At 46.0% G+C, this 27,228-nt stretch overlaps 1 protein-coding gene across 2 annotated transcripts in view; it reads left to right on the top strand.

The window, feature by feature from the left end:
- The window catches only part of ERC2 (ELKS/RAB6-interacting/CAST family member 2), an 869,271-nt gene that overhangs the window by 749,513 nt on the left and 92,530 nt on the right, over positions 1-27,228 (top strand). The window contains exon 18 of one of the 2 annotated variants that reach the window (XR_002829807.1): positions 19,065-19,247. The exons of the other annotated variant lie outside the window; for it this stretch is intronic. The gene's annotated coding sequence lies outside the window, so the exon portion shown is untranslated. The remainder of the gene's footprint in view (positions 1-19,064; positions 19,248-27,228) is intronic. 2 annotated transcript variants of the gene reach the window in all.

Genomic DNA, 27,228 nt, shown 5'->3' with positions numbered 1-27,228 from the left:
TATGACCCCACCATCTTCCTCACCACCAAAAACAATGGCACCAAGTCCAGATGATTTTACAGTTAATTCCTACCAAACCTCCAAGGAACAGCTCATTTCTTAATGAAAAATGGCAGTGGCCACAAAGTCTTGGATTGAGGATTTTAGTACTTCCTCTGTCTCTTTCATGACCTGTGTCCCAATGCAAGACACTTTCCCTCCTGGTGTCTTGACTGTGAGGCAGTTAAACTAAAAGGTTTTCAAGGGCCTGGGAAGCTCCTTGGCCCCAGTTGTCTTCCCTCTACTCTTGTCTACACATTTGAAGTATTTAAAATATTGAAGTGACAATACTGGATCACCCATATGGCCAGTCTGATTTCCTGGGCTGAAGATGATTGTTAAATAGAGCCAGAAAAAAGAAAAATACCTTAAGAAACAGTTGACCCATCATTATTATGGAGCTGAAGCCCAATTTTGATTTGTTCCTGCCTCATTCAGGGAGGATTTCTCCACGGAGAAGAATTTACTGCTGGGCCTGAGAAACAACACTGTCCAATGGGTAAAGGTTGTGCTTTTCTGGATTTTACGTTAATAGTAATAGCTAATATTCCAGAATGATTCTCACATGTCAGGTGAAATCTAAATGCTTCATGGGCATTAGTCTGGAGACCTGTATGATGTCCTGTGAGGTAGGTAAATATTGGCTCCATTTTAAAGACTAGGAACTGAAACTCAGAGATGTTACTTGCCCAAGGGCATGTGGGTCTTACACGATGAATAGAACCTCAGGTCCAAGAGACCCTACAACCTGTGCTCTTATGCACAGGCAACACTTTATAAGTATTTGTGGAACTTCCGTGGTAGCTAAAGGATTTCTCATTGGGTTTTATGCCTTTGGGGAGCAGTAGCAATTCTTCTGTTCCATGCATCTGAGGGGTTCCTTTTCCAATGGCACCTTATCCAACGGACCTTGAGAAGCCATTTATTTCCTTCCGCAATCAAAGCAATCGCTGGCTTGGGCTATTCATTAAGGAAGCAGGGCTGGCTTGTAAAAGCTCATTTATGTCATAGTATTAGTTGCATGTATAAACGATGGAAAAAATAATTGCTCAGGCATGCCATAGTTCAGGAGAGCCTGTGGACTGGAGGGGCCCTTCCTTGGGGGGATATGCTTTAGTAGAAATAGGGACATTACTCTATCATTTCTCTCCTGCTGGTTCCTTGAAGGGTCACAAGTCCTTCCATTGGTGACCACCAGAGCTGATTATGAGCACTAATCAGCAGCAGGTCGTTTTGCCTGTTCTTCTTTGATTTTGTGGCTTTTCTCAAAACTTTGTTTTCAAATACCTCACAGCTTACCAGAGAAGCGAAGGCTGGCACACGCAGGGCCATCAAGGACACTTCGGCGAGGGTCAAAAGGGCATGCTGATGAAGAATTTAATTTCCCCGTGTTACCCGCTTCCTTAGCGTCTCATTCCAGACTGATTAAGTCAAACACAACCCACCTCTACAATTTGCATTGTGCAAGGTGGACTTCGGGAAACTTAGGTGGATGAGAAACATTTTTAGGAACTAAAACAAAAGAACATTCAGTTTAGATTCTTCAGAACACACCTACCTAAGATAATAGGGCGCTTCTTTAAACGTGTTCTGAACCCACCACGAACCTCCCGCAGAAATGCAGACAAGCCTTTCAGTCCCTGGAGTTAACACAGGGGCTTAGAGGGATAATGGGCCCTGGATTTAGCTTCGGTTTAAGTCTTTGTGTTGCTGACAGGGCTTAAAACGGGCAGGTAATCACTGGCACAATGTGTCATCCCTTTTCCTCCCTCTTCTTATGAAACAAAGTGCAAAGTACTTACCTTTTTTAATCTTAAGCTATTTCTTTTAAATGAAGCAAAGTTATCGCCATGTTCCTTTGGTCTGATATATTTTGGAAAGATGTGGTTTCCATGTCAAGATGGACGTGAGTGTGAGTTTGGTATGTGTTGAAGGAGCTACAATAAACGAGTCCTCATTCATATGGACACCTGTTTGTCTCTGAGGCATTAAATGGCTGATGTTAAACGTTAATGAGGTCTCCAGGAAGTGACCAGGCCTGGGTCTCAGGCAGTGGCTTAGAAGAACGTCTGTTTTCTTCTTGTTTTTTTCTTTCTTCTTTATACCAACACCGAAGAAATGGTTACCATGTTTTGACCACTTGGGGATGAGCCAGGAGTCATTCATGTGAAGTAAACACCTGCATGCATTGTGCAAAGGAGGAAGCTGAACTCACACTGAGTCGGTGCCCTGAGCTCAGGCCTGTGGGCAGCAGTGCTGGGCCTCAGGCCGCTCCCATGGAACCCCCGCTCCTGTGCATTTATACCTCAGGGCCAGATGTCTAGTCACTGGCCACGGCCAGCGGTCCTTCTCCCTGCCTCCACTTTCTGTCTGTCCTCTCAGCACTGGTCTGGTGCGGGCCACAGCGCCTCACCCCTCCCGTGGTCTCTCGGTGGTTTCCCTGGGTCAGAACTCCCCCAGCTCATCTGCATGCCTGGCCAGGTTCACCTAAAACACCACCTTCTCTGCGTCCCTCCAGCTCCTCCTATTTTCAACCCCATGAGGCTCAATACCTCTGCCCTGTCCTCTTATTCCTCCCGAAGGTCCCCTGGGCAGTTTTTATGAATTTTCCACTATTCCCAGATAATGAGGTATTTTTTCCTCTTCTAAAAATATATACTGTTTATTTCTTTTTCCATGTCTTCATGCCTATTGTTTGCCGTTATCTGAAATGCCCTATTTTCTGTCTAAACCACCTATTGGATCCAGCCTCTTCTAAATGTTGTAAATGTCATTATCTCTCTCTCCTGACCTCCGGGGGCTCTTAGAGTCCTAACTTAATTTACCCCAGAATTTCCTTTTCTTGATCACAATGGTTTCCTTTGTGGTGGTTTTGTTTCCATCTAGAGACTATAAGTTCCTTACGACGAAGTAATGCTCTTTATTTCTTTTGTTCTCTCTGTACTTAACAAAGGTCTAGAAATTAATCATTATAGCTAATATTTATTGAGCATTTAAAATACACCAAGCACTGTCTACATGTATGAACTCTTGTACTCTTCACAATAATCTTCTGAGGCGACAACTACTATTAATTACATGTCCAGACGGAGAAACTGAGGAATTGAAAGATTGGGTGACTTTCCCAAATGCTGAAACTGAAATGCCAATCAACAGTAGAGCCAGTGCCGCCACACTGCACTGTGCTGCCTGGCACTATCCTGTGGGTCAGATACAGGGAAATGCCCTTCTGGGCATAGAGAACAAATGAGTCAGCGTGAATTCTTTAGCTGAGATTTTTATGCAGCTAATGAAGCTCACGGTTCCCAGACTTCCTCTAGAAATGGGTTCTCGGCTCCTCCCCTGTCACTCAGCACCTGGAGAATTATGTGTTAAGTCAGAATATTCTATTTTAGAAAAGCATTACAAATTTCATCAGCACTATCCAAGTCCCACTTGGAACAAGTTGGATCTTTGCATGGGGGGTGTGACTCAAGCCCTCACTCCTCCCTTCTCCAGTAATAAGAGCCTCTTCTGTTGGGTATTAGGCACTTTAATCCATTTTGGAACAAGGTAGATAATATGCAGAAACAAGCAAAGTCAAGTATTTTAAATTTTCAACAGCGGCAAAAACTGCTACTCTTGAAAATGAGCTATAATTGGATCGTTTTGAGAAACTTGTGACTGCCTGGGTCCACACCGTCGCTTTCTGACCCTGGGTCCCTGCAGTACATGTAAGCAGCTAATTTCAGGACATTGCTGGTAGCTTGCACTTTCCCAACCACAGACTTTCAAATGCTGTTGCCGGAGCATATTTGTCACACGGGTACCCTCCTGTTGCCGAGTAGATGTTGTGCTCTTTGGATGTTTTTGGCCAAATCCAACCAAATTATCATCATCAGAAAAAAAATCCAATTAATAAAAGCCCTTTAAATCTTAAGACTCAAGGTGTGTCGCTGTGCACCTCAAAATCATACTGCGTGCTGAGGTCACTCCTCCTCCTCCTCTTCCTCCTGCTCCTCCTCCTCCTCCTCCTCCTCCTCCTCCTCCTCCTCCTCCACATATCTGACTCATCCGAGGACAGAGCCTTGTCTGGAGTCAGTCAGTATGCGTTTGCCGGGTAGAGTCTGGGATATTTTACCTGGCTTCTATAAATAGTAATCAAAAGCAAAGTGTCCTCTACCAAGGGAGGTGTGACTGGAGGTTCAAAGAGTGATGTTGGTCAAGTTAGACTGGAGGATTTTACGGTGCTGGCTGTTACTGGAGGTGTGGGGCAAACATATTTGGGTGGGAAAGAGAAGAGTTCCTCCTCAACTGTATCAGTTGGTTTTGTGAAAAGGGTGCCATTATGCCAGGTCTCCTTTGAACAGGAAAGGTAATAGCTTGTGGAGCATGAATGCAAAGCCCTACCAGGTCTAGCCCTGGCTCTCCTTTCCAGCCTCAGCTCACCCCGGTCCGTCTGGTATGCAAGGCCCCAGAACACCCGCCTGCTTGCTTTCGCACCTGTCCCATGCCTTTCCGTGCTTTGCTCTTGCTCTCCTTGCTGGCAATGCTCTTCTCCTCCAATGGACCCAGATGTTTCCTGCATTTATCTTTAAAAAAAAAAAAAAATATATATATATATATATATATATATATAATTTCAGAGAGGAAAGGAGAGGGAGGGAGAGAGAGAGAGAGAAACATCAATGATGAGAGAGAATCATTGATTGGCTGCCTCCTATGCACCCCCTACTGGGGATGGAGCCTGCAACCTGGGCATGTGCCCTGGCTGGGAATCGAACCATGACCTCCTGGTTCATAGGTCGATGCTCATCCACTGAGCCCCACCAGCCGGGCTCATGCATTTTCTAAGCTTCAGGCTAGGAATCCTTTTTCCCAAGGAACCTTCCCTGACCACCTCCCTCCCATGCAAACGTAGACATGCCACTTCTCAGTGCTTTCAGAATTGGCTGTAAAGAACTTTCTCTTGCCTGTGAACACTTGTGTTTTACTTATTCATGTGCCTCTGTGGCTACAGCTAGCCTGAAATTCCTGGATCTCTGCATCCCCACCTAGCACAGTGCCTGGGATGTAGTGGGGGTCCAGGGGCCTTTTTGAAAGAAGAAACAGCCTGAGGAAGATGATGGTAAATAAGGGAAAAGAAGCTGCAGCCTGTCTATTTGAAATCCCCAAATGCATTCCATTCTTTCTTTGCTGTCAACCTACTCTGCCTGTCACGAGGAAGCAGTCCGCCCCAGGTGAAAGTAAAGCCCACTTGTCCTTAGGGATGTATGTACGTGCGAAAGCCTGGTGCTTCCTGGCTGGGTGTGGCATGCCCATCCCTGGGGAATTTTATCAGAGTGTCTCCGGCAGTATCTCCCCTCCCAGGTGTCTGGGGGAGAAAAGGTGATCAAAGAAATCAACTGTAGGGGGAATCTTAGAGTCCGACAGTGTTTTTTTATGGATAAGGAAGGGCTTTGAGCTTCCAGGGATACCTAGACTGGAAATGGGCACGGTTGACTGTAATATGGGGCAAATGCTTCAAGCGCCTCGTGACCATTTCCGTGCAGCCATCTTTCATATCCCTAGGAGATAAAGTCACCCTAGGGTCATAAACCACCGTCAGGGTATTGGGCAAGACCCATAGGTAGTTGTTCGGAGCCAGTAAAAGCATCTTAATTGACCTAAATGACAACAGTTATGTTACAAATATTAGAATTTACGACCTGAGAAGGCATAATCACATCTTCCATCAGTTAAGTTTGCATAGGAGAAGCTTGGGGATTTAGGATAGGGCTGCAAGTTGGGGGAAATCTGATTAGCCTTAACTTTATGACAAGCACAGAGCTAAGTGAATCCGAGTGCTTTCAAGTTCCTGATCCCTGGGAGTTAAAGGCAGTGGTGTTTCAGAGCCGGTAAAAGCCACCTCGTCCCCCCGCACAGCTGTCATTTTATTGGCCTTGTAAAGTCTCCTGTTCACCGTGACAAATCCAAGACCATATACCTGTGAGGAGGAGATGTTTTAGATTACGGGATGCGCAGGAAGCAGACGGTGGGGTTAGAGGGTGAAAGCTGAAGGCTGGGGTATTTGTTTATACCGAGCCCTCTCTGGAATGTGCAGAGTCATTGGGAAAAGCAAGTAAAATGCTGCTCCAAAGAGCCGGCCAGGGTCTGATGAGATGCCTCGGCCTCTGGGCCTTTGAGAAGGGAGCTGATGCATTGAATAATTCCATGTACTTGAAAATTAAACTTGGGTTTTTAAAACGTGATATATTCCGTGAAGGTTTTTACTGAGGGGGGGGGGGGGCATTAGTGCCAAGCAGTACTACTACATCCAAAGCAACAATTATAACAAAGCCAACCCACGAAAGGGTGTGCATTTTGAAAGAGACACATTAGAGCGATACATCTGATATCATTGATCAACCAGGTGATTGCCCAGGGCTCAGGAATCCATGGTGTGGAGTCATCTTCCGGGTAAAAGGCAAACAGCCAGCTTAATCCCAATTTGCAGAGCTTCAAAGGTGAACAGTCATTTTGCAGGGCAATGAAGAGCTCAGGTTATCTATTTAATGACAAAGTCTGTGAAGTCAGTGAAATTTCTTTAATGAATTTGAGAACAATCCTTCAAAGAAACCTCCAATTGAAGCCCATAGAGAGGCCAGTGTCTTTGAACTGGAGAGATGAATTTACCCTGGATTAACCTGACCTTTCCTACCCTGTTTATCAGGGACGGGACGGAGTTCTGAATTTTGAGAGAAGCACTATAGTGCTTTGGCAGTCGGACCTATCATTGATGTATTACAGCACATAGCGAGGCTTTTAGCTTCCCATAGCTCCATTCATTGGTAAGGACTCCCCAAAAAAGAGTCTGTTATACACATGAAATTTTTACATATATGTCCATGTTCTAATATTTGCGCAAGTCCATGTTCTAACACTTTTACACATGAGATGCTTGCACATGTGTCCATGTTCTAATATGAATCCCGTGTTCTGACAGTTTCTAATGGGTCCCGAGGTGCGCATTCAATTTGTTATTTCTCAGTGGGCACAAAACAAAACTTCAGTTTTGGTTTTATTTTTATCATACTTTCCACGGCACTTCCATACCCTTAAACCTTGCATCTCGCCAATCCAGAATCCCGTGCCTTACACTGTGAGAAAAATAGAAAATCTGGAATTGATTATGAAATTATGAAGCGGGGAGATGCAGAAATGCACGGGGATCAGTGTACAGACGCATAAGCCCCGATACACACTAAGCCTGTGCGAAGGACACATTCTGCCTTCTGGGGTCATTTTGGGTTTGAACCCCTGCTTTTACATCTCAACATAATGCAATCTAGCATTTGCTTTGTGTAGTGCTTGGGGAGCTTTTGGTGTTAACAGAATTCCTTTCTAAAGAAATTCCTTTGGATTCCTTCAGAATTTGTCCAGTTTCCAGGTTCCAATAGGAAAAACATGGACGAGATTTTAATAGAAAAATAGTGCTTCAGATTTTTCATTTGGCAAGCACCCTACTCTAGGGCTGCTCTTGTTTTATTAAGTGGAACAAGCCGGCTTAATAGAGGAGCTCTCAGCATTTGTATCCTGATTTGAGGGAAGAGAGAAGCCTGGGCCACCTGGGAAATACACCCTTTGGAATTTTGAGCCCACTTATAGTTTTACCACTCATTCTCAACTCGTCGGACAATACGCTTCAACAACAATTGTATGTGCCAATAAATCAAGATCAAATCTTTTAATGTTTTTTGAGACAGGAAAGCTGGGTCTTTCTTTCCATAAGTTATTTCAGTTGTGATTCTCTTCCAGTTGATCAAGAGAGTGGTGATGGTGGTGGTGGTGGTGGTGGTGGTGGTGGTGATGGTGGTAGTAGTGGTGGTGGTGGTAGTAGTGGTGGTGGTGATGATGATGGTGATGGTGGTAGTAGTGGTGGTGGTGGTGGTGATGATGAGATAGTTTATATTTTAGCTTTAGTACTCTCATTGATTTTAAAGGAAATACATTTTTATTACTAAAAAATTCAAATACCACAATGTCTTTGCAGAATTCCACCATCTAGAAATACTGAGATTTGATGGGCTTATGTGTCTTCCTAGTCTTTTACCTATATCTAGGCTCTTTTAAAAAGTGATACCATATTATAAATGCCTTTAAAACTTGCTTTTTGAACTTAACATTGTATGTTGGACGCTTTTCCACACTAATTGATATATACCCACAGTATCATTTTTGTAACTACAGAGCATAGCAGTGTTGTGTTACTTAACCAGTCCTTAATGATGAGCATTTAGTTCTTTTAAAATGTTTCCTGTTCGAATGCTGTGGCTGCTGGGGCTTTACCTTTATGCACTTATCCTATAATTTCTTTAGAATAAATTCCCACAAAGGAAGTTGCACATTTCTATTGATAAATATTCTGAAGTAGCCCCAGAGTGGTTATGCCCACTCACCCCACGTTTATGTCTTGAATGGCACCATCTTGCTGTGCTACCCCCAAGTCTTTTGGTTTTGTTTTACTTTGCTTTTCCAGTTTAACTCCAATTGGTACAGAGTTCTCAGATCTGTTCTGGGTGGTAGGGTGCAAAGCAACAAAAGCAACTAGAATGCTGACCCTGGAAGGCAGCTCAGGGAGGGAAAGATGGAAAATGTCCCTCAGAAGTGAACTCGATGCTCATCACCGTCAATGATCACATTCCGCTCCTCACCACCGGGACCCACATGGCTTCTCTCTGCTTGGTACAGTCCCCTGACCTGGATTTTAGAGGTTTCTGGATGACTTGCTTTTCCCAGTTTCCTTGTGAGAACAGTGTTCTTTATTGTCGGTGAAGATTTGTAGGCCGTGGTCAATAAACAGGAAATGGCGGGTGCTAGAAACGGGCAAGCGGCCCCGCTCTCCCCGCTCCAGACCTCACAAACACGTGGAACAGGGTTCGGTTATTGGGTTGGCTTTTGCTGGCCATACGTTTTGAATCTGGGGCTTTTGGGCCATTGAGGGGTCTGAGGTTCGGGGCCCTTTTATCCTTTTATTGGCGAATTCACTGAAGTGTAGGCAGACAGAAAATGTTCAAGTGGCAGGCAGATAAACTTGTTAAATCCCTGGGAGTCTTTCCTTCCTTGCTCTGGGAGTTTATCATCTTGGTGGAGTTAAAAGGCAATTAGGCCTGCAGGTCTTTGCCGGCTTGTTTATTGGCGTTTTACACATGGGTGTTGAAGACACAGGGCTGTATTAAACATTCCAATCCCGCTGGCTGGAGGGGAATGAGACCTCAGCCCAACCCTGAGTCTCCTTGAGAGGGAGTCTTGCCAAAAAGCTGGAGGAAAATCGTTTAAATATAGTACCTGTGCCCCACGATGCTCATTGTTGGTGGAAAATTGCAGTCGGCCAGCTCCATGCTGTGTTACATTTCCTGGGAAATGGTTTTATGGAAGGGCTTTTGATGAAAAAGTTCATTCCTTTTGTAATTGTTCGCTGCCCCCACGGTGTTAGTTAAGGTAGAGGCACACTGGAAATGTTTCTTGCCTCAAATCTCCAGGGCAATTCCATTCATGAGAAGGGCAGCCTGTCCGTTTGAAATTGGCTGGGGGACAGATTTCCACTAAGCCCTGGCCCTTCTGGTTGCTAGTGGCCCCAGGCAGGCTAGTCCTGGGCAGAGCCGGGAAGGAGGTGGGTCTTGGGTTTCTGCAACAAAGTCTTGCTTTTCTCACCCTCCCACCCCCCATTCTTGGAGGCAGAGCTCTTTCACACTCGCGTGTTAGTGAAGTCATGTACCCCTCATCCCCACCCACCAGGAAATTTGTATTTCTTCTCAGAGACACCTTGGGACTGCTGAGAAGGCCGAGGGCTCAGGGTGCCGCAGTGGTTCCAAACACCAGTGGTTCCAAAGCCCGGCTCAGGGTTCAAACGATGGCTCGATGGTTAACTTTGTGGCTAATTGAAGGGGTTTTTCATCAGTAAAATAGGAACAATAGTCCTTGCCATGCTAGTTTGTTGAGAGCATCAATGAAATAGCGCATGGAAAGTGCTCAGCACAGTGCCTGTCACATAAGAACATCATAAATGGTAGCTGTTATTACTGTTATTATGATTAAATATGCTTTTTTATCTAACACTCATATGTATTGCAATAGAGAGATTTGTGTATATGTGTACACACACACACACACACACACACACTTAGTTGACAACTATATTTTTTGACTAAACTTGTCATACCTTAAGTTATTTTTTATTTCACCAACCTAGGGTGCTACTGAAATATAAAAGCTTATCTGGGTCAATGAGAAAATCCTTGCTCAAGTCCAGAATGCCCGGAGCGGGAGTCTCTCCACTTCCACAGCTGCCTGTGGGGCTCCGCAGTCCATGCAGCCTTCCTAAGGGGCTGCTGCTTCCCGGGTCTTTGTTTCCCTGAGAGTGAGGCACCCGCCTTAATTGTCTCAACTAAAGAAAACACAATAGATAACTGCAGCTTTTATTCCCAATCTGACCTCCAGGTTCTGAAACTAATTTGCCATAGTGTCTGTGCGAGGACTTCCTCTAGCCCAGGAATGTGGTTCTGATTAAGGACATCCTATAAGACCCAGGAGGGTCGCCGGGGGAGGAAACCGGTCCCAGCCGCCAGTGAATTTCCATCCTCCAGTCAGATATATGATATTGAAGACCAGGAGGTATGGGGAGTTTATCATGAGGGAGACTGGGAAAGAGAATTAAAGCAAATGGCTGACAAATTGGCTGTCTTTTATGCAAAGTTGACAGGCTAGTGGGGCTCCTACCTGAAAGAGGATATGCAGAGCCCTCCGGCCAAATGGCTGGGCAGGCAGCAGGCTTTTTGAAGTCGGCCTGCATGCCACTCTTGTAACAAGGCCTCTGCTGAACTGCCTCCTCCCGAACAAGTGAAGACTTAATTTTTACCTAAATTATCTTAGTTTCCACAACTGTGATCATTCATTCCTCTCCGTAGGGCATGTGACGTTAGGGTACACTGCCTGTGCTATGGACAAACAGGGTGCGTGTGAGTTTTTTCTCCCAGCACTCTTAGGGATTGAGTCATAAGTGCTAAACCTTGCTTTATTCCATGGAGGCTAGACCTGTCCCTGGATCCCCTCTGGCACTGGCTCACCACTGAGGGAGCCAGGAGGGGGCTGAGGGCACTAGAGGACCTCATTTGCTCTCCCTGGATTCACCAGAGCTTTTTGGGGGGAGGAAAGATGACCGTGGTGTGCAGTGGGCAATGGAGTTTGGAGAGTTTGGAGAGCTTGGAGTTTCCTTACCAAATATCTAAGAATCTACTAATAGTTGTAACTCTAATATGATTTTCTTGTTAATCTCCGTCAAACCGTGAAATCTGATATGTTAGCCATGACTAAGCCATGAAATTTGTCAACTTTGTCTGTGACTTAACAAGCTCTGTTTAAAGAAGAAAAGTCTTAGCACAGAGTACTGGGCATTGCTTCCCAGCGTGCTTTTCCCAGCGTGCTTTTCCCAGCGTGTCACTACTATCTTATGACAACAAATAATAACAGCCTGTACACATTTCTTGTGCTGTTTCAAGGACCAAGGGTGGATAAGATAAAAAGACCAAGCTTCAATAATATATTTTCCTTTGAGGTGATAAATATGCACATGGTAGATCTGCTTAAAGTGGTAGATTATTTGTTTTCGAGAGAAAATAAATGAATAAAACCTTGTCTTTTTAAAGGCATAGTTTCGTAAATAATCTCTTCAACATAGTAGAATAGTAGACATTAGGACTTGAAATCCCTTTTTGTCGTTGGCTAGCTGGGTGAGTCGTATAAGTCACTTAACTTTTCCCCCTCAGTTTTCTCTTCTGAAAAATGGGCATAATATTCCTGGGACCTACTTTGTAAGTGCTTCAAGGCACAAAAAAAGGTACTATTTCTAAAGCACAGAGCTGGGCATCCATGTCCTTTATCCATTTGGAGTACTATTGTAGTTGGTGCGTTATGATATAATGATATAAGAGATCATTGGGTATCTTTATTACCCAATAGGATATTAACTAAATTACGTTCATGACATTGGAGAAAAACTGTTATTTTGCCAAAGGAAAACTGGGCAATGTTTGAGTTTTCCACATGAGAAAGGGAGAGCAGCACAAAGGAGGAAGGACACGGTGCAGAACTGCAAAGAGGTAAGGACCAGGCTGTCCTTCATGCGGTCCCTGCCAAATAAATGCCTTTCCCCTTGGGCTCCAAGAAAAAGAATCCCCCCTGTCTCCTGACCTCTGTTCTGTGGAGTCTGCAGTCAGATAATCTGATGACTTAGAACCCTGATGACTTTGGGGACCATATAATCCCGTGGGTTTGAAACTGATTTTGATACAAAACCTCATGCAGTGCTTCAGGATCTGAAAGGGCCCTTCTCAGATTCCTGCCAGTTAGATCCGCGTGAGCGACATAACCTGTGAAAACAGACTTGGTTGATCTGTTCATTTTACGGACGATGAACATTGATCTGTTCATTTTACGGATGATGAACCTCAAGCCGTGGTGTTCCGTGAGTTGCTACAGTTCTCACCCCTGATGTCTGAGTGTCCTTGCCTTACCCAGTTCCTGTCCCATCGCCCTGACTCCTCCCTTCCCACTCCGATGGAAGGGAAGAAAAACAAGGCATAAGATTTGGGATGGCTTTAATCAACTTGCCCAGGCCCTTGTGGAGTTCTTAGACCCTTCCAATGTCACAGAATTTTTGACACCCCCCCCCCAAAATAAAATAAATTCTATGCAAAATGTTGAGAATGTGTATACATGCATTTTACTATGGAGAAAATTCTTAACTTTTTATCCTATTTTCTCAAAGGGGTTGGTGAGCCTTCAAAGGGTTAAAAATGATTTCCTTATAATTTGTGCCCCTAAAGTTTTGATTGTGAGCTGCAAGGTTAACAAGTACATTCCCTTTCTTAACCTTTCAAGGCAAATGCAGCACATAACCTAATGAGGGCCCAGAATTCTTCAGGTTGTTTCTGCAGCTTTAGTTCTCAACCTCAACTCTAACTGGAACTAGGTTCTAACCATCTTTGAACCCAGAAAGCTTAAAGTTGATACAATAACGAATGTCTACTTATAGTGCTCCCAAAAAGTGCATTTATGTTTAGATACAAATATTGATTTACTTGCTTAATTTTGCTTTGGTCTTTGATTAGGGTTGCCAGATTTCACAAATAAAAATACAGCACACCTTGTTGGATTTGAATTTCAGACCAAGAACCAGTAATTTTTTAGTACAGCTCTTGAGAAGGGGAAATGGATCAGCCCTTTCAACCGTGGAACTTTTATTGCAAGAATTAAGGGATATTTATTCTAAACAAGCACAGGACCAGAGGTGATAGACCTGTTCTAAAATTGGTTTGTGGTGATGGTTGCACAATTCTATCAATTTACTCAAGATTGGACTTTACCCGGAAAAATGGATGAACTTAATTATGTGTTAATTATAGTTAAGAAAATTGTTTTTTTTAAAATTAAGGGATAGCTTTATAACAACGATTGCTTACTTTCTTATTCTGAGTTGCAGACTAATTTGAGGATATGATAAACACCATAAATCCACTCCTCGGAATAAAGCATGAAAGTGCCTAGATCAAATTATGCATAAACTTTCTAGATCTCCTGAAGCTCATCTCTAGATGCCACCTCCTAGGGCACCCGGATTCCAGCACTGTGACAATCCTCTGCTGGACCTTGGGAGGAAGGCCCACCCCTGCTACAGCAAGGAGATGCTGCTCTTGGTGATCTTGGTCAGTCACCAATTATGAGGGTGACCTGTGGTGACACCTGCTACCCTAACGAGACTGACTGCCTCTCTTACATTTCATGCTGAGAAGGACATGGGGCGGGCAGCACTTGTCTTAAGCTATATCTAGAGCCTTGGGTTATTTTGTTTGTTTTTTAGGAAATAATGGCACATGTCTGCTCAAGCAGACCCATGTTCCTGTCTTGACTAATGTCTTTGGTACAAACAAAATATTTGATCTAGGCACTTTCATGCTTTATTCTGAGGAGTGGATTTATGGTGTTTATCATATCCTCAAATTAGTCTGCAACTCAGAGTAAAAAAGTAAGTGGGTAGTGAGTAGACTCAGTCAGGAGGCACTTCCCTCAAAACCCACTGAACCCATCCTGTGGCTTTAGTGCTAGCTAGACTGGAAGGGGGCTGCTCTTCTCTTTTATTGCGAAGTGAATAACCAGTAGAGTGGGGTGGGCTGTGGATGCTTAGCCATAGGAAGATGCCCTGAGAAACTCATTCTCTATGTATCAAGAGTTGAGGACTAGCTCCTCCAGGTTTACTTACTAAATTCTACAAAGAACAGCTCATTATTCAGCTTGTAAGAGTCCCTGTTGAGCTCTACAGAGCTTCCAGACGAATACTTCTATTTTTCTGTTATTGTTTGTTTTAAACATTACCTCTTCACCAAAACAAAAATTAATAAGCCTGAAATAACAATGGGAAGAGGGCCAAGTCTCCTCAGAGACTCCTTTGTTCTTATTCTTTCTCCATTTGAGACATAGTCACACCCTAGCAGCCAGATTGTACTGGTTGCAGGAGAGAAGTGAGAGTGGTTGGAGCATGCAGGGCCAGAGGATGGGGCAGCCAGAACAGGATGCAGGCTGGCTGGAGGGGGAGCTGCCTGGGAACTGAGGAAGCTGTGCTGGCCTAACTCTGATCATTTTAATGTCCCTAATTCACATCTCCAACCCCAGGGCGTTGGAACTTCTGGTGAGGGAAATTGCTAGAACCCAAACATTTTCCAGTGAAGCCCCAGCAAAGACCAGTCCTCACACACAAACCTACCTGATTCTTCGGACAGACTTGATCAGAAATCAGTACTGGGGGTGTGCAGAAGTCTGTGCCTTGAAGCAGAGCCTCATCAGAGTCCCCTGTGGAGTTCCTGGGTGCTGCTTGGGAGAGGATATAACTAATTAGCTCATTGAGAGGACAAACCAATTCAAAGGCCTTCCTGAAGGCAAGCCAATGCATATGCTAATTAAGTGAATTTGACCTTAACTTCTTAAAGGAAGGAGCCCTGCAAAGCAAGTAAATGCCTTTCCTTGAAGATATTGTCGATAAATCCTTCAATTTTGCTTATTTTAAGTGTCTTTACCCACATTTGTCCAAATAAGTGAGGCTTTACCATTTTGGGCTTTTTCTCTGCGGAGTGAGTTTTAGGTCTTTGCTGGAGGGATCGTTTCTGTTTGACTCCAGCCTCTTCCACGTTTTTGGCTGAACCTGAATCCAGGAAACCCAGCAACAGTCTTAAGGTTTCATTGTCTTTCCTGTGGAAATGAGAATTCAAATGCCCACTTTGGAACTCTCTCCCTATTGATGCCTGTTCTTCATTTCTAACTTTCTCCTCCACCTCCTTTTCCACTGCCTGGTCTTTAGGTAAAAGTATTTCTATTGATACAGTTTCCCCTCCCTCCCACCCTGGTCCTTAAGGGGTCACTATGTCTTACGTGGCTTCAGAGACCCCATGGAAGGCAGTTCTGCCATAGTGGAAGCTCCTGTTCCTTCAGCACTCCTCCGTGGGTACCCCACATGCTCTTGTAAAGTTCTAGTGAGGGTGTGGTTCCCTCGCTCTTCACACTTTAAGTAGAAGGCACCACAGCACTACACGGGCTTATATTTTCAAAGATGCTGCAAGGCAAATCCAATACAGACCTCAAACGTTCTATTAAAGCAGTGCGTCTCAACCAGAGATGATCTGGGCCAGACTCCTAGACATTTGGCCAATGTGAGAGACATTTCTGGTTGTCCCAACTCGGGGAGAGGGGTGCTACTGGCCTCTGGTGTGTAGGGGCCAGAGGACTCTACTGCACATCCTATAAGGCAGTTCCAAGGACCAACTCCAGTAGAACCAAGGTTGCAAATCCTGCGTTAGAGGAATTCTTTTCTTCTTTTTCCTCAAGGCCTGGGAATAAAGAAAGAAAGTGCTCCATTTTGATGAGTACACACGCCCTGGTGTCTTACATCCCATATGGACCCAGGAATTGGAGAGGAGAAGAGTACCATGGAGCAGGGCAAAGTGCAAGGTCGAGGCAGGCCTTCGCCGCACCAACAGCTGTCTCAGCTCCAAGGAGAGACAACTTTGACCAAAGAGAGGACCCAAACATTACAAGGATGTTTAGTTTGTGATAAAAATCATTTTGCAGATTAAAGTGCTTCCTCTTGCCCATAAAATGGCATGTTCTTTAAATAACTCAGAAATAAGAGGCATGTGACTATGTGGTGAGCAGGAGGCAGGACCCAGAGGCTGGTCAATTAATTCCATCCCTGTAATGGAGCTATAGGTGGTGGTGCTCTATATGCCTAAATGCTGCTTGCTGCTGTCCACGCGAAGGGATTCAGGTAGTTTCCCGGAACCAGTTTCTCCCTGCGTCTCTTGACTCCATTCCCTCACTCTCTGGCTGCTCAACCAGCCAGCCTCACCTCCTCTCACATCCAAGCCCCCTGAGGAGGAGGGAGACTCTTTCCCAGGATTCTCAGCAAAGTCACAGTGTCTCTCATTGGCGTTGATTGGGTCAGATGCTCATCCCTGACCAATGGCCAGGGGGATGCTAGGAGCTGACTGGCTGAGGCTGGGGTGACACCCCTGAGTCTCTTGTGACCCATGTGTGCTGGAAGTGGGGCAGATGTGTTGCCTTAAAGAAAAATTGGGGCCCTAGCAGGTTTGGTTCAGTGGATAGAGTGTCAGCCTGCGGGCTGAGGGGTCCCGGGTTCGATTCTAGCCAAGGGCACATGCCTGGGTTGCAGGCTCCATCCCCCGTAGGGGACATGCAGGAGGCAGCCAATCAATGATTCTCTCTCATCATTGATGTTTCTATCTCTCTCTCCCTCTCCCTTCCTCTCTGAATAAAGAAATATTTTTTTTTAAAAAAAAGAAGAAAAATTGGAGTGAAATCATCAAAATAGGAAGAATGGATGCCCAGGACAATAAACACATACCCCACAGACACCCCACACACATACTGCCCCCCCCCCCACACACACACAACTTGCTGTTAAGAAGTTTTGGATTCTGCAGTGGAAGACTCAAGCCCTTGCCCTGACTTTGTCCTTAGTGCCTGGCTTTGCCGCTAACTGGTTGCATAGTTTGAGATAACCCCACAGCTCTCTCCCTGCCTGCTTTTTATAACTTGCATCATGGAAGTAGTAATGCTATTAGGGTGGTTCTGAAAATCGAGTGCACACGAGTAGTTGTTTTAGGTGCCAATGAATTCAGTTCAGCTTCTAGAATCCAGAAGAATCTAGACCAGCTACAACCCACCCAGCTGGTCCATGGCTGTCACTTCGGAAGCCGGTGTCTAAATTTATCCCAATCCTCATTGTTGCAGGTCAGTGAGGGAAATCTTCTGAGGTCAATGAGTGAGGTAATTGGCTTGCTGTGGATCTTGAAAAAATCTCTGTTAAATGACATAATTGGTTTTAATTATATAATTACGGCACTTAAAGTGTGGGGGTGAAAGGTTACTATTATATTTAGAAGTGGGATCCCCAAATGAAGCCAGGGTGTTTGAGCCAGTCTTTCTTCGAGTTTCTCTTTTTATTTTTTCAGAGGGAAGTCAGAGTAGGCTGGCCTTGGCCCTGGCCATTTTGGGATGATTATCCAACATGAGGTAGTGCTGGGACTGCTCACAGCATCACAGGGACCTTTGTAAAGAGACGGGAAAGGGCTTCCGTAAAGACCCCATTGTGATCTGAAGTTAATGAGCAGTGGGAACTCAACTGTCAGCAATTGAATCTGATTGGGCAGGGTAATTATATGATTGCCTCTGGTGTTTGCACATGCACGGGGATATTTTTATTGGAAAAAACCTAATTGCTTACTTACTTAGTGGAGGGAAAACCTAAACAAATTTGTGTTGTCATCGGTTTAAAAAGACATCCTTTCTTTGTCTGAAAAATAGCTGCGTGCTCCGCTTTTTAGAAGTGAGGGTTCTCTGTGTTTGCAGGACTTGAATGATATGATAATATGAAAATGTAAAGGGAAGCTACTTTGGACTGCATTTTGGTAAAATGACCGCGTACTTATCGCCATGTCTTAAACCATCCCCTTCCATGGTCTCTTTCATGCAAAGGCAGCTAGAACCCCGGGCAACACTCAAGCTACTGGGACTTGCACAGGTTTTTGTTTATTTTGCTGTGTCCTCCTGCATGGAGGCCCCTGGCAAGATTGGCTTCATCAGCTTTCTGGGTTTCCTTCTTGCTCCCCCTGCGATTTCCTTGGAGGAAAGGGAAGGGCAAAGTGAGAGCCAAAGGGAAGAAGCCAAGTGCAGTCCAGGGTCTTGTTCCGACTGCCCGGAATGAGGATGGCAGGTCACTCACCCGCCATGCTGGTGTGAAGAAAGCAGATGGCTGGGTCCATTGTGTAGTGCTCAACTCGGCATTGTGGTTGCTTTTCTATGTTCTTAGAGAACAAACTATTTTCCAAGTTCTTTCCTTTCCTGAGATCCCAACCTGAAGAGGTCGAAACACGACTGGATTGTGGGGATTGGAGGAGCAGCCTGTGATGAAAGCTGCAGACCCCAGACCTGGTGCTCTGGTTGGGTGGAGGGTTACAGGCTGGAGAATGGCCGAGAACAAAGGGCTTTCAGCCCCTCACACCAGCCATGCTTTCTCATCTCAGATTCTTGCATGTTCTCAGACTCTTGGACACACCCCAAACTTGTCTGGCTAACTAAATGGGTCCTCTGGGTTCCGTGTTAAATGTCACTTCTTCCAGGAAGCCTTCCATGATCACTGACCAGCAGTCTGGGTTGGCTGCCCTTGCTTTATGCTCCTTCTAAGTTCCTTTGTCCTTTAATTGCTTGTCTCCTTGTTCAAAACGGCCCATGAGCTCTATGAGGACCGGGCTTGTGTTTCTATCTGTCACTCCTATATCCCCGGAGCCTGGCACAGTGCTTGATGAGTGTGTTTGGAATGACTGAATTAGGAGAGGCATGGTCGCTGGGTGTCGTAGGGCTTCGTGGTGTGTGCTGTGTGGGCTTCCCTACCCTTGCTGTTAATACCGCTCTCTTGTTGCTTATAATTTTCATTGCCCCAGATGATCCAGCTCTGTTGGAGGCACGGAGGCACAGTCAAATCTCATGCTGTACATTGATCACCTGTCCAACCTTTGCCTAGAGTGGGAGCCCCCAGTTCCTTCAAGAGATCCACCTTTACCTGTCTTAAAGAAGAAGAGGAGGGAGCCAGCGGGAGGAGCCGTGGCAGTGTAACGCCAGAGCAGGTCCGGTGTTTACTTGTACCCTTTTGGAGGTGGGTAACTGCAAATGCCGTGGGGAGCGGGCTTTCCGAGAGAATCTGCCTCTGACCTTGCATTCGGGGGCTCGCACGCACTTCAGTTTTTCCTGGTGTGTAGGGATAGCTATTTTTGTATTTAATTCGTAGACTGTTCCATGATTCCCACCAGCATAGAACAAGAACCCAGGTTCCTCACCCACATGAGGCAAATTGGCACACGGGCCTTGTGCTGTTTGTGTCTTGCTTTGTGGACAGAGAGTACGGTTCACTCATTGGTTCCTGCTTCATGACTATTCTAGTTGTTATTTGCTCTTTAACATCTATGGTTTTCAGTGGTCTTTCTTGCTTTGATGTTTTGAATCCCCTCTCCCGGGTCAACTTCCTAGATCATGAGATCCTGAATAACTCCTGAATAGATGAGATTTTGTTTAGGACCACGCCTCGGTGTTTAATTATAGCCCTCCACAATCTCCGGTATATCTGACCAGCTTTTTCCCTAAGCAGAATATGAACCTATGACCATGTAGGCCTCAGGCAAGAGGGCTTCCTAAGGAACCCGCAAACCCCTGGCCATCCCTAAGTTTGGACTGCCCGTTGTAGGTGGGGCCGCAGTCCAGTCATCATTTCTGGGTGGATGGGCATTTGCATGTGGCAACCACAGCCTCACTGTGGCGGGCAGGGGGAGCTCTCAGAGTCCGGCTGCTTCTTGCAGCGTGGTCTCTCCTCGGTCTGAAGCATTTTCTTCCTCTGCTGGTTCTGAGTCTCTGTTTACTTTATATCCACCAGTTGCATCTCTGCTTTGTCATCCTAAACATCTAAACTGGAACCTTTGAGGGTTCCTTCAAGAAGGAGAGTTTGAACAACCTCTTCTTTTTTTTTTCATGCCTTTTATTTATTTATTTATTTATTTATGTTTATTTTTCCATTACAGTTTGCTTTCGATATTATTTTGCATTGGTTTCAGGTGTACAGAAGAGTGGTTAGACAATCATAGTCTTTACAGTGCTCCCCTGATATGCCCAGTACCCACCTGCACCACCCACAGTTGTCGCAATGTTACAGGACACCTCTTCTTAGAGTGGGTGTGCTCACCAACGCTGTGCACTTTGACCCCGGCAGGATGGGCCACGGTGGGCTTGGCCATGAATTCCAGGCAAAGCGCATTTCGTTTTCGGTTTGGAACGGCACCAGGGATGCCTCCCCACCTCACACCCTTTCTGGACTGAGGCAGGCGATTACTGCCTACAGAAATTACCATCCAAACAAAAAAATCTTTGCGTGGCATCTGATTTATAATTAAACGTGGCGCTGCAGTGTCTGAAGCGTCTCATCCTGTGTAGTCACCATCTATTTCCTCTCGGAGTTCCTCTGCATGCAGCGTAGTCCCCTTGTCACCTGGCGAAGGACTCGTTTTAGAAAAGAAAAAGGGAAATTAGAATCAATGATTGCCATCGAAGGTCGAACTCAAACCACTGATAGTTTCTATTGTTTTGCTGGAGAAAACACTTTCATGTCCCTTCATTGACTGATTTACTTATTCAGCAAACAGATTTGTCTGTTTTTTTTTAACTTATGGAGTTTTCTTTCTTTTTAAATCTATCTTTATTGTTGAAAGTATTACAGATGTCCCCTTTGCTTTTGCTTTTTTTCTTTCCCATTGACCCCCCTCCTCCCTGCACCCACCTCTTCCAGGCCTTGCCACACTTTTGTCTGTGTCCATGGGCTATGCATATATGCTTACAAGTTCCCCGGTTAATATCTCCCTCCCCCCGCTTCGCCCTCCCCACCCCCACCCTGCTCCCACCTTCTCTCTGAAATTCATCAGTCTGTTCATGGTTCTGTGTCTCTGGATAAGTGCCCTGCCTGGACCAGGAAGGGCTTCTGAGCATCACCTGGGACCTTGTTAGAAATGCAGATTCTTGGGCCCCACCCAGACCTTCTGAATCAGAAACTCTGCAGGTGGGGGGTCCAGCAGCTGGGTTTGAAAGAGCTTCCTGGGGATGCTGCTGCTGCACACAACAGTGTGAGAGCTGGTGGCGTGAAACCCGTGTGAGTGTGTGAGGTGAGGGCAGCAAGGAGTGCACTCTCCCCATCGCCGAGGGGCTTGTGGTCCAGTCAGGGCACATGGCATCATGCATCAGTGAGGCAGAGTGACCTTCATGAAATGTGAATTGCTTCATACACTCACTTCCTAAGTCCCTCTGGGCAGTTCCCTTTGTACGGGAATAAATGAAAATGTGTGGTTTAGGCTTACAAGGCCTGGCATGCTCCATCCCCTGCCTGCCTGCCCAGCCTCAGCTGGTGCATTCCCTCCCTGCCCTGGCACTCTGCCACTCACACTGGCCTTCTTTCTGCTCCCCAAACACCCCCACTGACCGTGGGGTCAGCAGGAATCTGTGTTGAGGAAGATGAAAAACAAGAGAGAGAATTGCAAAGGTTAAGTAACAGGCTTGGTCACCGATGTATTTTTTCCTGTGGCACACTATTTCTAAACCAATGTCCCAATTGGCTAATATATTATTAGATTGATGCTTTTATATATTGGGATCATATGTTAATGTGATAATGAATATTAGTGGCCGCATCTTATAGTGTAGCCATCTGAGAGGACTTACGGGTCATGAAGGAACTATTAAATGTAGTTTAGTTGAGTCTTAGCATAATGTCGTTGTACTGATTTCTCTCTTTGAGACTTGGTCCCGCAGGCACAGTGCTCAGCCACACACTGTAGCCGAGTCAAGTGGCTGGAGGCACGAGGTGCTGAGGGTGAACTCCCCTGTGTGGCACCAGCACATCCCGGAGCGGATGCGTGGTTCCTGGGATCCTCACTTACTTTTAGGGGAGACAGTGACCGTGTCGGCTGGCTTTGGCTCTGCAGAAACTTCCTGATGCATGGCAGTTTTGATCTTTGGGATAGTAAACGTGCCATGTGATTTGGGAACAAAGCAGCTGTTTGGCTCTGTGTTAAGTGTGAAAAAATAATGGTTCCTCGGGATTCTCTTTACAATACGAAGGGAACACACATTTTAAATAGGATCTGTTACAGAAAAATCAATTTGAAATAGAGGAAAAGGGTGTCTTAAGGATTTAGGACGAGTAGAGCCAAGAACAGGGAACATGGTTTGGGTTTGGGTTTGGGTTTGGGTCTGGATTTGGTGTTGACTGCCCACAGCTCTTTCACAGTCCCCGGTAGTATTTTCTGATGTCGCATATGCAGTTTGGGGTTTTACTGGCTGTTTAGGGGGCCTCTCACTTGAGATGGTCAGCAGAGGAGGGAAGGCCGGTGTGGAGGAGCCATCCAGGAGGGAGGTGGGTGGGAAGTGCTGGCTCCCGACAGCCTCGGCTTCCCCTGCCTCGTCCAGTTCCTCCAGGAAACCAGGGGGGTCTCCTCAGCACTGGAGCCCCCTGATTTGCCAGGAAGCCCTCAGCTAGTCTGCCCTGGGTGGCTGTGAACAAGACAGGCATGCCCTGTCCCTGCCCCCCAGGAGCCCACAGCCCGCAGGCCAGGACTTCAGCAAACAACTACAAAGTGCATTTTCACACTTGGAAGGGTAAGGGAGCTGGGACAGGAGAGGGAAGGGTAGGCTCTCTCTGTGGACTCAGGTTGAGAACTGGAGAATGTGTCTAGGTTGGTGGCATGGGGTGGGGGGTAAGGGAGAGTGTCCCCAGGGAGCTGGTACCACCTCCCTTACTAGCTGGACTCTGTCCCTAGAAGCTGCCACAGCAGAAAGTCTGCAGTGAAAACACCCAGTCTCCCTGCAGGATAAGCTGCAGGGGCTGCATTTCCCACTAACAGCAGGTGCACCGTGCCCGAGTGTGACATCAGCGTGTTCACCGTTCCCAAGTGTGAATCTGCACATGCACCGTGCCCGAGTGTGACATCAGCACCTGGGCATGTATTTCTCTTCCTTTTATTGGTTCCCCTCTGAGATCCCTCCTTTTGGGGGAGCCTCTGCTGGTCTCCTTCCTGAGAACATAGCTTACAGGGTGTGGGGGGCATGTATTATTCCCTGGAAGACTCTTACATGGCTTTTTGGTGAGGCATTTGAGCATCTTCAGAGAATCTTGCTGAGTGTGGCCAGCAGCTCCTAGAAGGAAGGAACTGCCTCTGCCCATTGCCTTCTTGAACGGGAGTCGTCACTACATATGTTGCATCTGTCCCAGCCAGAGCACAGTTGAGGGCAGCTCTCTGTCTGTTCTTGGTGCCCAGCACGCTGACTTGGCACAAACCTGGCTCTCAGCAATAGTTGACAAATGAAAGAAGGGATTCTGCAAATCCAAATGCCCTTGTAGTGCAGAGGCTTGGTTTCAGGAATGTGAAATAGAACCAATGCCTGATTCATCTATTTATCATCTGCCCGTGTAGAGGCAGCTCTGGAGGACCCACTGCTTAACTGTGAACCGAAACACCATGCCGGGTGCATGGTAAGTTCACAGTCCATCGCGGTTAGCAGAGAGGAGGCGCAAAACCGGCTCTGGCGTCTGGGTCCCTTCATGTTCTAGTCCCACCGAACATGCAGGAGCCCCAGTGTTCCACCTCTCCTGTCATTCAGAAGTGACAGTCCAGGGTACCAGGCTCTGAGTGTGTCTGCTTCTCTTCAGACACATAGGGGGAAACTGGGGGCATGTGCTCCGCCATGTGGAGTGCCCAAGGACGGCTCACTGGCCATCTGCACAGAGCCTGGGTGAACAGAACTGACAGGGAGCAATTCAATTTCAGGGTGTTCTGACTGGATTTTTAAAAACTTAACAAATTAAGGATGAAAGTAATTTGAAGCATCTAGGTTTCTATCTGCTGTTTCTGAGAAGACAGAGGGTTTCTTTGATGAAAGCGAATGGAGCATTTCTGCAGACCTGAAAAATCGGAGCCTGTGATGCAAAACAGAACCTACAAGTCAATTGTGGCCCGGGTGCCAGTATGGCTGGCCCACACAGGGTCCTCGAAACCTGCAAATAGCACATTAAATCTAGCTTTCTGGATTGCGGGAGCCGGGGAGGGATTAGGTGACCTAACTACACAAGGCCATATTCCCAGAGAGTCCACGCAATCCCCTTCGTAAACTGCTCACTAATGTCTGCATTGCTTACACCCTTCATGCCCCTCATTCCTGTACCTCCCTGGCCACTGTCAGCACAGTGAGCAGCCCTGACTGGGACCTGCAGAGGAGGGCCAGGTGGTGGGCTGGCTGTGGTCAGCAGCAGCGTGATGATGTCTCGGTTTGCCTCTCCAGTCGCCTGTCTAGATGCCACACGCCAGGGCCTGTAGGGTCAATGTCAGTGGGTCCCCACCCAACCTGAGCTTCCCATGAGAACCAAGTGGGCACCCACCCAGGCCCCACCTCAGGGATTCTGACGCAGTTGCTCTGGGCTGTGCACTTTGGAAAGCCTTCAGTGTGGTCTGTGCCCAGCTCCCCTGCGCTTTGGACAAGTATTCTGCTCCCATCGGCACTCTTCTTGGCCCAGATCCTCTTCCTGAATTGGTCTTGAACATCACAAACTATGGTCATAAGCCACGGATTCAGAGAACACACATGTCAAAGTGGCTTTTAAAAATAAAAGGGGTAAAGTGCAAAGACCAAAAGTATTTTGGTTTGAAATACCAACTATACCAACAAAAAATGGGACTTGGGTGGGGAAGATGGTAGACACAGATGCTTGCCTTGTCTCAGACACGGGCGTGGGAGGCGCTGCTACGTCTGCTGGTTCCCGGGGCAGTCCGGTTGGTGCTTCCTGCAGGCAGCCTGCTATTTTCTCGCTAGATGCTTGTGAACTGTGTTTTTCTTTATGTAGACAAGTCAATACTTGTGCCAGACTAGATCTAGTATTTGCCTCCTTTACATGTTCCTGGTGTTCACTAAGCCCTTTTAACCTGCTACATATGTTTTCCATCTACATGAATTTATTGCTTCTTTTCATAGTTTCAGCCTCTTCTTCTGGTGCATCTGTTATCCTCAGGTTCTTCACTATCTAATGCCCATATCCATCATCCTGCCCTTCATACATTACATCTCTATATTCCGGGATAACGCACAAGTGGGTGCGTTATTTCACGATGTATTTTTTATGTCGGTGACTGAGCTCTTAGCTGCTGCTGCTGCCCATCGTGAGGCCATTATTACATGTTTAGCGGGTGGTGGGTGGTAGACGTCCCCTTTCCATTGTCCATCCTCTGCCTCAGTGCCCCCTGTGAGCTTTCAGACTGATAGGGAAACTGAGGCTGGGGGGAGTGACTTGCCAAAGGTTACATGATTGGCTCCTGGTGAGGGTGGGAATCAAACACTGGTCTATAATCCAGGGCCCTTTTTATCCTCAAAGCTCCACTTACAAGATCAACTCTGAGGTACAAAGTAATTGCATAGACAAAAATCATTACTATCATCACCTAATAAAAATATCGCACCTATTGAGTGTGAATATTCCAACTGAGCACTGTTTGCCCCATATTCACCACCCCTCCCCCTTCTCCAGCACAGCTTGCCAAACAGCTTCCCTTAGAGCAAGGTAGCATGTGGAGAGAGTGAAACACGGTGATTTTCAGTTGGGGGCAGTTCTGCCCACCCCTCAGGTCGGGTGTGAGGAGGGTGCTACTGATATCTAAAAGGCAGAGGCACCCTAACCGGTTTGGCTCAGTGGATAGAACATCAGCCTGCGGACTCAAGGGTCCCAGGTTCGATTCCGGTCAAGGGCGTGTACCTTGGTTGCGGGCACATCCCCAGTGGGAAGTGTGCAGGAGGCAGCTGATCGGTGTTTCTCTCTCATCGATGTTTCTAACTCTCTATCCCTCTCCCTTCCTCTCTGTAAAAAATCAATAAAATATATTTTAAAAAATAAAAAATAAATAAAAGGCAGAGGCCACGGACCATGCTAAACAGCTCAATACCCCCAACCCCCCCACCCACACAATGCCGCATAAATATACGTGTGACAATTTCTGATTATGTGTATAGAGTATTGAGATTTCTAAATTAATAATTCATTTTAAAACATTACTGAATTCCTAGTAGCTTTTCATCATCAGGTGTTTTTCTGATTCAAATGACAAGAGAAATACTATTACTTGGGGGGAGGGGTGTACGAAATTGTTTGATCTTGAAAAGGAGTCCCCATCGAAAATGTGCTGCTCCTGTCGCTCACGATACATGTGAAGTTTGGTTGTGCCTTTGTCAAGTAGCTCCCAATCCAAAGGAAAAAAACCCCGAATGCCTGATGGCTCTCACCAGTGGCTACAGTCAGGGCAGATCTGGCGAGCAGATGTTTGTGGTGGAAACTTTCCACTCTAGAATAGTTCCTTCTGAGGCAGGAGGGGGGTTAGGTCAGAGAAGAATGTGCCAGACAATATGCCCCTTTTGCTAATCAGTGCTGTCATCTTGGCTGCCCCTCCAGCAGCCTCGTCTTCCTGAGATCTTCAGTAAAAAGGCCATTCAACAAATACATCTGGCATCGGCCAGGATTGTTCTAGCTCAGCTCTAACAAGGAATGGATTTAATCAGATTCAAAGGAACTTTAAGACTCATTCCATAACAGTGTTACATCTCCGGAAGAGCTCCGGAAGGCAGATGATCGAAAACCAGTTTCTTGAGCAAAACTTGCAAAGGACGAATGCAAAGTAATTGAGTTGGCTGTGCACAAGTCTGAAATCTTAGAGACATTTATCAGGCGCATCGGGACACATACTATATCCAGTGCTTCATTGGATTAATCTAATTAGTCTTCATAGCAAGCTATGAAGCCAGTACTGACCTTATGACTATTTCATAGAGATAGCACCTAAGGCTTAGGCTCACTAGGCAACTTGTCCAAAGTCACAGTTATTCCTTCTGCTTTAACCATTGGGCTGATAATACAGTCACACTGCTGGTTTTGACTCAACAAGCTACTATTTTAAGCTCTATCCCTTGTTTCTTTCATTGGAAAATGCATTTCTTATAGACATGCAGTTATTATAAGAAATGCTTATTTGAGTCCAT

This window comes from Myotis lucifugus, unplaced genomic scaffold (assembly GCF_000147115.1).
Source record: "Myotis lucifugus unplaced genomic scaffold, Myoluc2.0 scaffold_83, whole genome shotgun sequence".
Classification (NCBI taxonomy): Eukaryota; Metazoa; Chordata; class Mammalia; order Chiroptera; family Vespertilionidae; genus Myotis; species Myotis lucifugus.
The sequence above is the reverse complement of the archived record's forward strand: the minus strand, read 5'-3'. Positions and strand labels throughout refer to the sequence as shown.